A 16,616-nucleotide genomic window follows, 5' to 3' on the forward strand; every position below is an offset into this window, starting at 1 on the left:
CAGGAAAACTAAATGTTTCTCTTCTGGTCATATTATCTACAGAATGTTTAGTTATTATTATTTATTTTCATTTGCTTTCAATTTTAGTATTTGCTCTTGAAATTACTTTTTAAAATGGCATAATATTCCCTTGGATTCTATTAATGAACGTCAGTGCTGTTTTTTGTATTTTGATATAAAAAATAAAACCTCAGTGTGGATGTGATGGCTCACACCTGTAATTTCAGCACTTTGGGAGGCTGAGGTGGGAGGATTACTTAAACCCAGGAGTTTGAGATCAGACTGGGTTACATAATGTGGCTGCCTGCTGTCTAAGCCATCTGAACTCCCTGGGGGAAGGGCAACAGCCATCACTGCAGCTGCTAGCTACCAAAGACACTAAGCCCCTAGGTCCAGGGGAGGGTGGCAGTCATCACTATAGCTCCAGGCCATGCTATTCCCCTGTTGGATCCAGGGAGGTTAGATAGCTTGGTCCTAAGAGGTATTCCCTATAGCACAGCACACCAGCTGTTGCAGACAATGGCCTGATTCCCTCTTTAGGCCAGACCTCGATCCATCCCTTCTCACTGAGTGGGGAGTCTGCAGAAACTCTAACAAATCCAACTGGGAGTGAAAGGACACAAAGATAGATGTGTACCCGCCCCCCACCCGCTACACCCTTGTTCTGCTCTCTAATCTTTGCACATACCAGAGATTTCGTAAGTTCTGTGAGTACCTGGTTTTCTGCACGTACCAGAGATTTTGTTTTGCACATACCAGAGATTTTGTAAGTTCTGAGGCAAGGTCACAAGACGTGTTTAAGTAAGATAAACTCTTGCTGCCATAAACCTGCTCTCCCGCCTCAAAGGTTGAACCGAAATATCAGAAATGGCGGGAACCAATCATAGTTAGCCAAATCGCCTTGTTCAAACACTAGCCAATCATATATCTGATTTGTATAATAACTCTATGCCCACTTTTCTTAGACTACATAACACTGCTCGGAGCTCAGTGGGGGAGCTGTCCTGCCCGTCTCGTTTTGCGAGCGAGGGAGAGTTCCAGGTTCGAACCTGTAATAAAGATTCTTGCTGCTTAGCTTTGACTCCGGACTCTGGTGGTCTTCTTCGGGGAATAAACGGTCTGGGCATAACACTCTGATCTTAGTTATTTCTTGTCTTCTGCTAGGTTTTGAATTTGTTTATTCTTGCTTCTCTAGTTCTTTTAATTGTGATTTTAGGGCATTGATTTTAGATCTTTTCTGCTTTCTCTTGTGAGCATTTAGTGCTATAAATTTTCCTCTAGACACTGCTTTGTCTGTGTTCCAGAGATTCTGGTATGTTGTGTCTTTGTTCTCATTGGTTTCAAAGAACTTATTTATTTCTGCCTTCATTTTGTTATTTACTCAGTAGTCATTCTGGAGCAGGTTGTTCAGTTTCTATGTAATTGTGTGGTTTTGAGTGAGTTTCTTAATCCAGAGTTTTAATTTGATTGCACTGTGGTCTGAGAGACTGTTTGTTATGATTTCTGTTCTTTTGCATTTGCTGAGGAGTGTTTTACTTCCAATTATGTGGTCAATTTTAGAATAAGTGGGATGCTTTTCAGCATTCTTTGTATGTAGGGCTTATGTAGTGCCAGTGTGCTTTTTCAAAATGTGGTTATTTTGAAAGGTTTTTCTCTTTTTATTTGGCAGGACAGATTTGCTGATGGTATTATTCTAACTTAAAAGTAAATGTAAAACAGGAAAACCCAAAAGTATATAAAAATTAAACACAAGAACTGGGCACCGTGGCTCACGCCTGTAATTCCAGCACTTTGCTGGAGGCCGAGGTGGCTGGAATACCTAATGTCAAGAGTTTGAGACCAGACTGACCAACATGATGAAACCCCGTGTCTACTAAAAATACAAAAAAAATTAGCCAGACATGATGGAGGGTGCCTGTAATCCCAACTATTCAGGAGACTGAATCAGGAGAATCACTTGAACCCAGAAGGTAGAGGTTGTGTTGAGCCGAGATCATGCCACTGCACTCCTGCCTGGATGACACAGTGAGGCTCTATCTCAAAAAAAACCCAAAAAATATAGCAAGATCCTTTGGGAGGCCGAGGTGGGTGGATCACTTGAAGTCAGGAGTTCAAGACCAGCCTTCCCAACATGGCAAAACCCTGTCTCTACTAAAACTACAAAAAATTAGCTGGGAGTGGTGGCAGGCGCCTGTAATCCCAGCTACTCGGGAGGCTGAGGCAGGAGAATTGCTTGAACCCGGGAGGCGGAGGTTGCAGTGAGCCAAGAACTTGCCAGTGCACTCCAGCCTGGGTGTCAAGAGTGAGACTCCATCTCAAAATCAATCAATCAATCAATCAATCACTAACATATTCTTGCTCAAATATTTAATTTTGTTAAGATGTCAATACAACCTATAGTGGTAAACAAATTCGACGTAATTTCTATAAAAATACTAATAGCACAGGTTGTTTAAACAGAAATATTCTTTAAAGTTTTTAAATTTGATTATGAACTATAGCCAAACGCCCATGTAAAAGAGGAGCCAATATACTTTCTCATTTCAAAACATGTTAAAAGCTATAACAAAACAATGTAGTACTGACACAAAGATGGATAAACAGATGATAAATCAGAATAGGGAGCCCGGAAATGAACCCTTCTGTAAATAAGCGATCTTCCACAAAGCTACCATGAGCACACAATAAAGAAAAGATAATATCTTCAAAAATTAATGCTGAAAACTGAATATCTGCACTGATAAAGCTGGATTTTTTCCTTGAACCATATGCAAAAAAAATTTAAATAAAATACTTAGATATAAAAAATAGCTAACAAATCTCTTTAAAAAACGTGGAGAAAAGACGTGACATTGGCCTTGGAATCATTTTCTTAAATGACATTAAATGCATAAGCAACAAAGAAAAGAACAGAAAAATTTAACTGAAATATACTTAGAAATTTTTGAACATCAAAAACAAATTCAAGAGAGTGACAATGCCTCCTAGGAAATCAGTGAAAATATTTGCAAATCACATGTGATAGAAGTTAATATTCAGAATATATAAGCAACTCTTAAAACTGAACAATAAAGTTGAATAATGGGATTTAGAAATGGAAAACTAATTAAACTAAATTTTTATCAAAAGTATAAACAGGAAGAGTATTTGAACAGACACACAAAATTACTATTTTGTAGAGGAATGCATAAAAATTACAATGAAAGACAAAATAACTTCACACCCATTAGAATAGCCACTAACGATTTTTTAAGAAAACCAAATCTGTTGATGATGCTATGAAAATGAAACCTATGTTAATTGTTGGTGGAAAACAAAGATGCAGGCATTATTTTAAAATGTTACAAATGTTCCTCAGATAATTAAACATAAAATTATAACCAATTATAGCAATCTTACTTATAAATTTATTTCCAAAGTATGCAACACAGAACCTGGAAGAGATATTTAAACGTTTATGCTTATTGTACCAGAATTCACAAAAGTCAAAAGGCTGAAACAACTTAGATGTCCCTTGATTTATAAATACATCAAAAAAAAATTTAACATATATAGACATGGAATATTATTCAGGCTCTTTTTTTTTTTTTGAGACGGAGTCTCGCTCTGTCTCCCAGGCTGGAGTGCAGTGGCCGGATCTCAGCTCACTGCAAGATCTGCCTCCCGGGTTTACGCCATTCTCCTGCTTCAGCCTCCCCAGTAGCTGGGACTACAGGCGCCCGCCACCTCACCCGGCTAGTTTTTTGTATTTTTTAGTAGAGACGGGGTTTCACGGTGTTAGCCAGGATGGTCTCGATCTCCTGACCTCGTGATCCACCCGTCTTGGCCTCCCAAAGTGCTGGGATTACAGGCTTGAGCCACCGCGCCCGGCCTATTCAGGCTTAAAAAAGAAAATCTTGTCACATTTTAAGGTAAATTTTGAAAATATTATGTAATGTGAAATAAACCAGTAACAAAATGATAGATACTACATGATTCCATTTACATGAGACAAGTTAAATAGTCAGACTCATAAAAACAGAAACTGGAAAGGTGTTTGCCAAGGGCTGGAGAGAGGGTAAAATGGGCAGTTGTTACTTAGTGGGTATTGAGTTTTAGTTTTAAACGATGTAGAACCTCTAGAAGCCTTTCGCATAACCAGGTGAATATACTTTAACATGCCTGAAATCCACAGCTTTTTGTTTGACAGAGGGTCTCACTTTGTCACCCAAGCTGGTGTGCAGTGGCAAAATTATGGCTCACTTCAGCCTCAAACTCCCAGGATAAAGTGCTCCTTGTCCCTTGATCTCGCAGGTTGCTGGAACCACAGGTGCACACCACCATGGCTTGTTATTTTAAAGTTTTTTGTGTAGAACAGGTCTTTGCATGTTTCCCCAGCTTGTCTCAAATGTTTGGGCTCAAGTGATCCTCCTGTTTTGACCTCTTAAGTTTCTGGGATTACAGAGGTGAGCCACTACCATGCCTGGCCATAAAATGTACACTTAAATAGATTTTTAAATAATCAATTTTATGTTATCTGTTTTTAAAAAAATTATTTTAGAAGGAAAACTAAATGCAGAATTATAAATATTTTCTAAAATTACCTTCAAATCACAAAAGTGTTTCTCTCACACAAAGGAAATATATATTCATTATTAAACACAGGGTGAAAATAAGATTATTTCCACAACTGCTCAGACAAGATAAAACCACCACTGAAAATCAACTAAGAAAGAATATATACGAGATAAGCCATAATCATAATTGGGGTCATATTTATAGATAAAAACAGAAACATATAATCTGATGGTGATAGACATATGGCTAATTTATTTCTTAACTAAACCCTACATTGACTTAAAGTGCACAAACAGAATTGCAAATTGTCTAGAATTACAATATGTAAGTAAAACAAAAAAAACAATACACTGATATTAAGAAACTGACACTAAAAAGCACACCTATAGAACTGCAAAATAATAATAAAAGTAATGTTTACTCATAAGATCTGGTATGCAACATTGATGTACCATTAAAAAAACTGTCTAGATAACTACAATATTTGACTGTATCTGTGTACTCATGGAAGGCAGGTATTTTGAATCATCGACATGCACTGCATGGCAGTAAAATTTAAGAGAAATTGCAATATAATCATAAATAGAAGATTCTAATGATAAGCTTTTAATAAATAAGCATTAAAGAAAACTAGAGGTAAATTTCATAAATGTCATGTTTATATATGCTATTCTTACACAATATATGCTACATATATTCTTAAAGAATCTATGCTATTCTTACACAAAATGAAACTGCTGTAATTTAACTTTAGAAGCAAAGAATAGTCTTACCGGAGCCGGGCGCGGTGGCTCAAGCCTATAATCCCAGCACTTTGGGAGTCCGAGACGGGCGGATCACGAGGTCAGGAGATTGAGACCATCCTGGCTAACACGGTGAAACCCGGTCTTTACTAAAAAGTACAAAAACTAGCCGGACAAAGTGGCGGGCGCCTGTAGTCCCAGCTACTTGGAAGGCTGAGCCAGGAGAATGGCGTAAACCCGGGAGGTGGAGCTTGCAGTGAGCTGAGATCCCGCCAGTGCACTCCAGCCTGGGCAACAGAGCCAGACTCCGTGTCAAAAAAAAAAAGAGAAGAAAAAAAAAAAGAATAGTCTTACCTTGCTAAATAAATAAAAAAAAATCTTGCAGAATATAATTAAAGCCTCTGATATATAAAACAAATATCTGGGAAGAACTTACTTTATTATTTAAATATAAGCTGAAGAAAGTGAATGGAAATCATATAATTCCCCTCTGTCTGCAGCAAACTTAAATGTATAACTAAATATTTTAGTAAATATGGAATGCCTACTAATTATCTAATTTACTTCAGGCATAACACGTAAATTCTAACGTGTCCTAAATGTCTGAATCTAAAATAACAGAGAAATTTGAAATAGAAAATAGAAAGTAAAAATGTATAGGGAGAGCAACATCAGTAAAATAATAATAATAATAATAATAAAAAAGGTGACCTATTTTCTTTTTTTATTTCTGAGATGGAGTCTCTCTCTGTCGCCCAGGCTGGAGTGCAGTGGCTCAATCTTGGCTCACTATAACCTCCGCCTCCTGGGTTCAAGCAATTCTTCTGCCTCAGCCTCCTGAGTAGCTGGGATTACAGGTGTCCACCACCATGTCCAGCTAATTTTTGTATTTTTAGCAGAGACGGGGTTTCACCATGTTGGCCAGAATGGTCTCGATCTCCTGACCTTGTGATCCACCCACCTTGGCCTCCCAAAGTGCTGGGATTATAGGTGTGAGCCACCATGCCCGGCCAGGTGACCTATTTTTTTATCCCCTGATAGCAAAAAACTTGTGAGCCATCCCTGACAAAAATGTCTTTATGAAAGATCCAGGCATCCTGGCTCATACCTGTAATGATAGCTACATAATACATTGAGGTTGAAGAATTTCTTCAGGCCAGAATTTCAAGACCAGCCTGTATTATGTAAAAAGACTTCATCTCTAAAACAAGTACCTTCAAAAGAGCTTTGAGATCCAGGGATGGAGTTGTCAAACCCTCCTAAAGCCCAAGATTGAGGAACGTTCTTTTTAGGAGACAGGCTTCTATTAAGGTGGCAAACTACAGAACCTCTGTTCTTGGCTATAGACCAAAAAATAACCAACCCAACTTGCTTCCACTGAGAATTCTGAACTTACCCTATAACCATTCCAAACTCCTCCCAGTCAAAACCTGGGAGAGATTCTGCTCTCCCAGAGGCCTGGAGGAAAACACCCACTTGTAGCCATACAGTTTAACATTTTACTTCTAGCTCCAAGCCACAGTTCATGGCCAATTGTGCTGAAGTAGAATCCCACACAGTGACCTGGGAAGATGCTCTCTGGTACTCAGTGAAAGGCATCCTCATCCACATCGTGACGTAAGGCCCACCATATGCAGACATGACTGCAACAACTTCCCCTAGTGTCTGCTCTGCAGATGAATGCCCTGAAGGATATTCAGTCTGTCCAATAATAAAATGGGAATTACAACTACCCAAGCCTTTTGTAACAAGTCAACTAAAGGTAAATCCTCTGTAGACGCAGCAGCCTTGTGACCAATCTACCACCTCTGCCTATTACAAATGAAGAGGTCATCCTATAAATATGGGATCTTTGCCTCTTGTAACCAGTTTATATAAACTTGAAGAGGTTTTCGTTCAATGAAATTTTCAAAAACCAATGCAAAGCAAAACTATATTGTGCCCATTGTCAATGTTTCCATTTTAACATAACCCTGGAAGTATGTAGCAGAAGAGTTAGGCAAAAATACATTGTTTAAAGCCATGGAAATTGAAGACAAGTAAGTAAAGAGTTGCTGTTTGCAGATCATATATTATATATTTTTAAAAAACCATAAACGGTAAATTTAATGCCAGGCATGGTGGCTCATGTCCGTAATCCCAACACTTGGGGAGGCCAAGGCAGGCAGATCACCAGAGGTTAGGAATTCGGAACCAGCCTGGCCAATATGGTAAAACTTTGTTTCTACTGAAAACAGAAAAATTAGCCATGCATGGTGGCGGGCGCCTACAGTTCCAGCTACTCAAGAGTCTGAGGCAGGAGAATCACTTGAACCTGGGAGGCAGAGGTTGCAGGGAGGCAGAGGTTGCAGTGAGCCAAGATCACGCCACTGCACTCCAGCTTGGGCAACAGAGTAAGACTCCATCTCAAAGAAAAAGAATATATTTTAGCCTAAAATATTAACTCCATGCTTCAGAAAGATAAATTTTCTTGTTTCACCTAAGTTGTACCTTAAGAAATGCAATGAGATAGACAACAACATAAAAATAGTGGGGGACTTTTATACGTTACTTACAGCATTACACAGGTCATCATGAGAGAAAGTCAAACAAACAAAAAAACAAAAATCAATGGGCTTAAACTATAACTTAGAACAAATGGACTTAACAGATCTTTACAGAATATTCTACCCAGCAACTGCAGAATATATATTTTTTTCATCAGCACATAAAACATTCTTCAAGATAGACCATATGATAGGTCACAAGACAAGTCCGAATTTTTTTTTTTTTTTTTTTTTTTGTAACAGCGTCTCACTCCGTCACTAAGGCTGGAGTGCAGTGGTGCAATTTTAGCTCACAGCAACCTCTGCCTCCCAGGTTCAAGGGATTCTGCTGCCTCAGCCTTCCAAGTAGCTGGGATTACAGGCACATGCCGCCATGCGTGCCTGCTTTGTATTTTTAGTAGAGATGGGGTTTCACCATATTGGCCAGGCTGGTTTTGAACTTCTGACCTCAGGTTATCTGCCTGCCTTGGCCTCCCAAAGTACTGGGATTAAAGCGTGAGCCACCATGCCCAGCCCCTGAATAAATTTAACAATATCAAAATTTTATCAAGTACTGTCTTAGACCGCAGTGGAATAAAATTAGAAATCAATTCCAATAGGAACACTCAAAACCATACAAATACCTGAAAATTAAATAACCTGCTCCTGAAAGACTGTTGCATCCACAATGAAATCAAGATGGAAATTAAAGAACTCTTTAATCGCGCCACTGCACTCCAGCCTGGGCAACAGCGTGAGACTCCGTCTCAAAAAAAAAAAAAAAAAAAAAAAAAAAAACAAAACTGAATAATAGTGACACAACATATTAAAACCTCTGGGATACTGCAAAAGCGGTGCTAAGAGGAAAGTTCATAGCATTAAATACACACATCAAAAAGTTCAAAACACCACAATAAACAACCTAAGATTACACCTCAAGGAACAAGAGAAACAAGAACAAACCAAACCCAGCAGAAAAAAAAAAAAAAAAAAAAAATCAGAGCAGAACTAAATAAAATTGAAACTTAAAAAATATAAAAGATAAATAAAACAATAAACTAGTTATTTTGAAAAGATAAACCAAATTGATAGACTATTGGTGAGATTAACCCAGAAAAGCAGAAGGAAGATAGAAATATGCTCAATAAGAAATAAAAGATCATTCTGAGTTTTTGGCCAGGCGCGATGGCTCAAGCCTGTAATCCCAGCACTTTGGGAGGCCGAGACGGGCAGATCACGAGGTCAGAAGATTGAGACCATCCTGGCTAACACGGTGAAACCCCATCTCTACTAAAATATACAAAAAACTAGCCAGGTGTGGTGACCAGCGCCTCTAGTCCCAGTTACTCGGGAGGCTGAGGTAGGAGAATGGTGTAAACCCGGGAGGCGGAGCTTGCAGTGAGCCAAGATCCGGCCATTGCATTCCAGCCTGGGCGAGAGAGCGAGACTCCATCTCAAAAAAAAAAAATAAAAAGAAAGAAATAAAAGATCATTCAAAGCTACTATGAATACCTTTACATGCTCAAACTAGAAAACCTAGAGGAATTCCATAAATTCCTGGAAATATACAACCCTCCTAAATTAAACCAGGAAGAAATAAAAACTCTGAACAGACCAATAACAAGTAGCAAGATTAAACTAGTAATAAAAAATTGCCGCTGGGTGCAGTGGCTCATGCCTGTAATCCTAGCACTTTGGTAGGATGAGGCGGGTGGATCACTTGAAGTCAGTCTGCTAGGGATGCAGAGATGATTTAACATAGGTAAGTCAATACATGTTATCCACCAAATAAACAGAATTAAAACCAAAAATTATATGATTATCTCAAAATACACAGAAAAATCATTTGGCAAAATCCAGCATCCCTTTATGATTAAAATCCTCAGCAAAATTGGGATAGAGGGAACATATTGTAAGGTCATAAAAGCCATCTATGACAGGCCAGGTGTGGTGGCTCACGCCTGTAATTCCAATACTTTGAGAGGCAGAGGTGGGCGGATCACCTGAGGTCAGGAGTTTGAGATCAGCCTGGTCAACATGGTGAAACCTCATCTGTACAAAAATACAAAAATTAGCCAGGAATGATGGCGGGTGCCTGTGGTCCCAGCTACTGGGGAGGCTGAGTCCCAGAAGTGGAAATTGCAGTGAGCGGAGATTGTGCCGTTGCACTCCAGCCTGGGCGACAGAACAAGACTCCGTATGGAAAAAAAAAAAAAAAAAAAAAACTATCTATGATAAACAGCCAACATTACACTGAACGGGAAAAAGTTGGAAGGATTTTTTCTGAGAACACAAGACATAATGCCCACTCTCACCACTTCTATTCAACATAGTAATGGAAGTCTTAGCCAGAGCAATCAGAGTAAAGCAAAAAATAAACAGCATCTAAATTGGTAAAAAGGAAGTCAAACTGTCACTGCTTATCAATGATATAATTGTATAGCTGGGAAACCCTAAACACTCATCTAAAAAGCTTTTAGGGCTGGGTGCAGCGACTCAAGCCTGTAATCCCAGCAATTGGGGAGGTGGAGGCAGGTGGATCACCTGAGGTCAGGAGTCCAAGACCAGCCTGGCCAACGTGGTAAAACCCCGTCTCTACCAATAATACAAAAATTAGCCAGGCGCGGTGGCAAGTGGGTGTAATCCCAGCTACTAGGGAGGCTGAGACAGGAGAATCACTTGAACCCAGGAGGCAGAGGTTGCAGTGAGCTGAGATCATGCTACTGCACTCCAGCCTGGGCGACAGAGTAAGACTTGTCTCAAAAAGAAAAAAAAAGAAAAGAAAAGAAAAGAAAAAAAAGCTTTTCGATCTGATACGTAAATTCAGTAAAATTTCAGGATACAAAATCAATGTGCACAGATTAGTGGCACTGGTGTACACTAACAGTGACCAAACTAGGACTTAAATTAAGAACTCAACTCATTTAAAAATAGCTGCAAAAAAAATAATAATTAGGAATATGTGTAACCAAGGTGGTGAAAGATCTCTACAAGAAAAATTACAAAATGTTGCTAAAAGAAATCACAGACAATGGAAACAAATGGAAACATATTTCATGCTTATGGATGGGTAGCAATCCTATTGCAACAATGATAAACCTACCAAAAGCAATCTGCAAATTCAATGTAATTTCCATCAAAATAGCATTATTATTCTTCACAGAACTAAAAAAAATCCTAAAATTTATATAAAATAAAAAGAGAGCCTCCATAGTTAAAGCAAGAAGGAAAAAAAAAAACCCAACAAAACCAAAAACACACACACACAAAATCTGAAGGCATCACATTATCTGACTTCGAACTATACTACAAGGGTATAGTTACCAAAACAGCATTGTATGGGTATAAAAATAGACATTTAGACCAATGAAACAGAATAGCGAAACCAGAAATAAACCCAAATACTTACAGCCAACTGATCTTTGACAAAGTAAACAAAGATATAAAGTGGGGAAATAACACCCTATTCAATAAATGGTGCTGGCATAATTGGGAAGCCACATATTGAAGAATAAAACTGGGTCTTCGGCTGGGCACAGAGGGTCACACCTGTTATCCCAGCCTTTAGGGAGGTTGAGGTGGGTGGATCACGAGGTCAGGAGTTCAAGACCAGCCTGGACAAGATGGTGAAACCCCGTCTCTACTAAAAATACAAAAAAAAATTTAGCTGGGTATGGTGGCGGGTGCCTGTAATCCCAGCTACTCGGGAGGCTGAGGCAGAGAATTGCTTGAACCTGGGGGGCAGAGCTGAGATCACGCAACTGCACTCCAGCCTGGGCGACAGAGCGAGACTCCATCTCAAAAAAAAAAAAAAAAAAAAAATGGAACTTCATCTCTCACCTTATAAAAAAATTAACTCAAGATGGATCAAATACTTTAATCTAAGACCTGAAACTACCTGAATTCTAAAGCATTGGAAAAACTCTTCTAGACATTGACTTGGGCAAAGAGTGCATGACCAAGAACCCCAAAGCAAATGCAACAAAAACAAAGACAGATGTGACTTAAACAATTCTCAAAAGAAAATATACAAATGGCCAAGAACAACAAAAAATACTGAACATCACTGATGATTAATGATCAGGGAAATGCAAATCAAAACCACAATGTGATACCACCTTACTCTTGCAAGAATGACCATAATTGGCTGGTCATGGTGGCTGATGCCTGTAATCCCAGCACTTTGGGAGACCAAGACTGGTGGATCACCTGAGGTCAGGAGTTCCAGAGGAGCCTGGCCAACATGGTAAAACCCCGCCTCTACTAAAAACACAAAAATTGGCAGGGTGCGATGGCTTATGTCTGTAATCCCTGCTGCTCTGGAGGCTGAGGCTGGAGAATCGCTTGAACCCGGGAGGCGGAGGTTGCAGTGAGCCGAGATCGCACCACTGCACTCCAGTCTGGGCCAGAGAGCGAGACTCCATCTCAAAAACAAACAAACAAACATACAAACAGAAAAGACCATAATTAAAACATCAAAAAATGGACCAGGCACGGGTGGCTCATGCCTGTAATCACAGCAAACTCCCTCTCGGAAAAAAAAAAAAAGAAAAGAAGAAAAGAAAAGAAGGGATAAAACCCCAAATATTGTGTGTCCTCACTTATGAGTGGGAGCTAAGCTATGAAGATGCAAAGGCATAAAAGTTATATAATGGGGCCAGGCGCGGTGGCTCACGCTTGTAATCCCAGCACTCTGGGAGGCCGAGGCAGGCGATCACCTGAGGTCGGGAGTTCAAGACCAGCCTGACCAACATGGAGAAACCCTGTCTCTACTAAAAATACAAAATTAGCCGGGCATAGTGGCGCATGCTTGTAATCCCAGCTACTCGGGAAGACTGAGGCAGGAGACTCGCTAGAACCTGGGAGGCGGAGGTGGCGGTGAGCCGAGATCGCGCCATTGTACTCTAGCCTGGGCAACAAGAGCGAAACTCCGTCTCAAAAAAAAAAAAAAAAAATTAAAAAATTAAAAATTAAAAAGAATTATATAATGGACTCTGGGCACACAGCGGGAAGGGTGGGAGAGGGAGTGAGGGATGAGAGACTACATGTTGGATACAGTGCACACTGCTTGGGCGATTGGTGCACCTAAATCTCAGAAATCACCACAAAAGAACTTATCCCTGTAACCAAATACTACCTGTACCCCAAAACTACTGAAATACAACAATTTAAGACAAAAATAAAACCCCCAAAACCCCATAAGTTGAAGTTTATATGCTTTGGCTTTTTTTTTTTTGAAATGGTCTCACTCTGTCACCCAGAATGGAGAGCAGTGGCTTGATCAGGGCTCACTGCAGCCACAACCTCCTGGGCTCAGGCAGTCCTCCTACTTCAGTCCCTGGATAACTGGTACTACAGGTTCAGGCCACCATGCTAAATTAGCTGGGTGTGGTGGTGGGCGCTTGTAATCCCAGCTACTTGGGAGGCTGAGGCAGAAGAATCGCTTGAACCCAGGAAGGGGGAGGTTGCAGTGAGCTGAGATCATGCCATTGCATTCTGGCCTGGCTGGCAGAGCAACATTTGTCTAAAAACAAAAAAAGATAAAAATAAAGGTTGTTTCAAGTTAAAAAAAAAGTCTAATAAAATAAAATGGAAAAAGTTAAAAAATTATAAGAGATTATAAGGCCGGGCACCATGGCTCATGCCTGTAATCCCAGCACTTTGGGAGGCTGAGGTGGGCGGATTGCCTGAGGTCAGGAGTTTGAGACCTGACCTCAACATGGTGAAACCCTGTCTCTACTAAAAAAACAAAAATTAGCCAGGCGTGGTGGCAAGCGCCTGTAATCCCAGCTTCTGGGGAGGCTGGGGCAGGAGAATTACTTGCACCCGGGAGGTGGAGCTCTCGGTGAGCTGAGATCGCGCCACTGCACTCCAGCCTGGGCGGCAGAGGGAGACTGTCACAAACAAACAAACAAACAAACAAAAAAGAGAGTATAAAATTTATGTGAAAATCTAGAGTGTTCAAAAATGACAAATTTGATGGATTTATTTATAAGATTTTACTAAAATTAGGTTTAGGTTTTTTTTGTTTTGTTTTTTTGAGATGGCGTTTCACTCTTGTTGCCCAGGCTGGAGTGCAATGGCCCAATCTCGGCTCACTACAACCTCCACCTCCTGGGTTCAAATGATTCTCCTGCCTCAGCCTCCTGAGTAGCTGGGATTACAGGCACCCATCACCACAGCTGACTAATTTTTGTATTTTTAGTGGAGAAGGGGTTTCACCAGGTCACCAGGCTGGTCTTGAACTTCTGACCTCAGGTGATCCGCCCGCCTCGGCCACCCAAACTGACGCCATTAAAGGAGTAAGCCATCACGCCCGGCCTTCAGTATTGATAATACACTATTACTAAAGTAAAAAATGATTTACTGTTGAACAAAAGTTTTATGTATTATTAACATGGCAGTAAACTATATTTGTTCACATTTCGAATACATTTAAAAAGAGAGTAAAGAAGAGAAAGAATTTTCCCATGCTCTGGGGTGGGCCTGGCTCAGCTCAGGGAGGAAGCCCTGCCTGGAAAGGCTGCAGCCTTTTGTTATCAGAAGCATCTGATAACATCTTCTGTCACTCAGGGCTCGAAGGGGCGGGGCCTTAAACATCATCCAATCAGGGACTCTGGGCTGGGACCGTCCAATCAGGCATGCAGCTGGAGCGGACAGGGCGACTTCCGGGATGTGGTCGGACCTTTGGCTCTCGCCGCAGCCGGAGGTAAAGGTGTGGTGCTTGCTGCTGTGTGTCCTCTCCTCCTAGAGGCCCAGCTCCTGTGGTCCTGTGACCTGCAGGTATTGGGAGATCCACAGCTAAGTCGCCAGGACCCCCTGGAAGCCTAGAAATGGTGAGTGTGCCGGGTCCGACATCCGGAGAGAGTGGCCGGGGCTGGTTGGAACCAGCTGTGGCGGGACTCAGGCCTCCCCGCAGTCAGCTCCACAATCTATGCCCGGAGTTGTCCTTGCCTAGCTCCACCTCAGTTCGCTTCAGCCATAAGATGGCGGCTGCGCTGACACCCGGCCCCCGGGCGTCCTGTCTCTAACCTGCGCTATGACTGTGCCCTGGCCTGGAGACCTCTTGGGGCAGCTCTGCACCCGCAGCGCGGAGTCTCTCCCATATGTGCAGGGACCATGGGAGTGTCGTCAGAGGAGAATCCTGACTCCGCGTGTGGGTTCATGAATGGAAAGAGCTTTGGTCCGTGAGGTTCCCAGCTCCTGTTTCTTCCTATTAAAAATTTGCGGAAGTCAGCGCACAAATATTAAAGAATTTATCCAAAGAGTGATTCCAAAATTGTAGAGCACCCAGCTATGGGTTGTAGTTTATGGTCTATTGAAGGGATTTGACGGAAGAGTTTTATAAGGCGCATAATGAAGAAAACCAAATTCAGTAATTGGTTAGGTACAGTTAGGTAGTTTCTTAGTTTGTACTATCAAGATGGAAATTTCTTGATTATGTAGTCAGAGATTAATTGGCAGTTTATAGTTTCTTAAGCCTGAATTTTTTTCCCCAATATAGTAATTTACAAAAAGTGCATTTGAATTAGTTTGTTTTTTTGAGACAAAGTCTCACTCTGTCGCCTAGGCTGGAGCTCAGTGACACCGTCTGGGCTCACTGCAATCTCCGCCTACCAGGTTCAAGTGATTCTCCTGACTTAGCCTCCCAAGTAGCTGGGATTACAGGCATGCGCCACCACGCCCCCTTAACTTTTTTTTTTTTTTTTTTTTTTTGAGACAGAGTCTGGCTCTGTGGCCCAGGCTGGAGGGCGGTGGCGCGATCTCGGCTCACTGCAAGCTCCGCTTCCCGGATTCACTCCAGTCTCCGGACTCAGAGCCTCCCGAGTAGCTGGGACTACAGGCACCCGCCATCACGCCCGGCTAATTTTTCTATTTTTAGTAGAGATGGGGTTTCGCGGTGTTAGCCAGGATGGTCTCGATCTCCTGACCTCGTGTTTCACCCGCCTCGGCCTCCCAAAGTGCTGGGATTACAGGTGTAAGCCACCGCGCCTGGCCGGATTAGGTTTTTTAAAAGTAGAATTTAGGAACTAGAACCTCTTCAATCTAACTGCCAGCCACTTAATTATTTGCACACCCCACAAGGAACTGCTGTTTCATTGCATTTTTCACATGTGTCCCAAGCAGGGCCTCAAGTCTATCCCCCATCCCCTATTTCTCCAGCCTGACTCTGGCTTGCAGTAAAATACTTAATTTCCACTTCCTTCTGACATTCCCAAATGCCAATTTCCCCTCCCTTATTCATATTATCAACTATTTGTCCTTTAGTGTACATTTTGATACCTGTTTTAATCATTTTTTTGACAAAGCATTTGATGGCACATTTAAAAAAATTTGTTTTCTGTTTGTAAATATTTTTTCTTCTGTTTTCCCCAGACACAGATACCAGAATGTTTTTGGGTCAAGGTTTCCCTTTGGAAACTTTATAGGGAGATGTGTCCTCAGCTACCCTTCAATTTTTTCTTGGACCTGAGATTCAGTACTGTCTGGGGAAAAACCAGGATACCCGCCATGGCTATGTCTGCGAGAGTGTCTAGTGAATATCGATCAGTTCCTGGGTCATTTTCTCCCCTAAGACAACCTGAGGTATGGAGTGGAGCCTCTCAAGAGAGCAGGTGAATGCCCTTTGACTGAGAGGCATCTTCTGGTGCGCTGTTTTTTTGGAAAGCTACCCCCTTGAGATACTAATATTGTCTTTACCCAACCCAGCTTCCATTTCTTGGAGACGCGTTGCTGTTCAGACAATCAGATGCTGGTAGTGAAGGGGAAACCAAAATAATTTTTGCCCCTG

The sequence above is a fragment of the Macaca fascicularis genome, chromosome 19 (genome assembly GCF_037993035.2).
Source record: "Macaca fascicularis isolate 582-1 chromosome 19, T2T-MFA8v1.1".
Classification (NCBI taxonomy): Eukaryota; Metazoa; Chordata; class Mammalia; order Primates; family Cercopithecidae; genus Macaca; species Macaca fascicularis.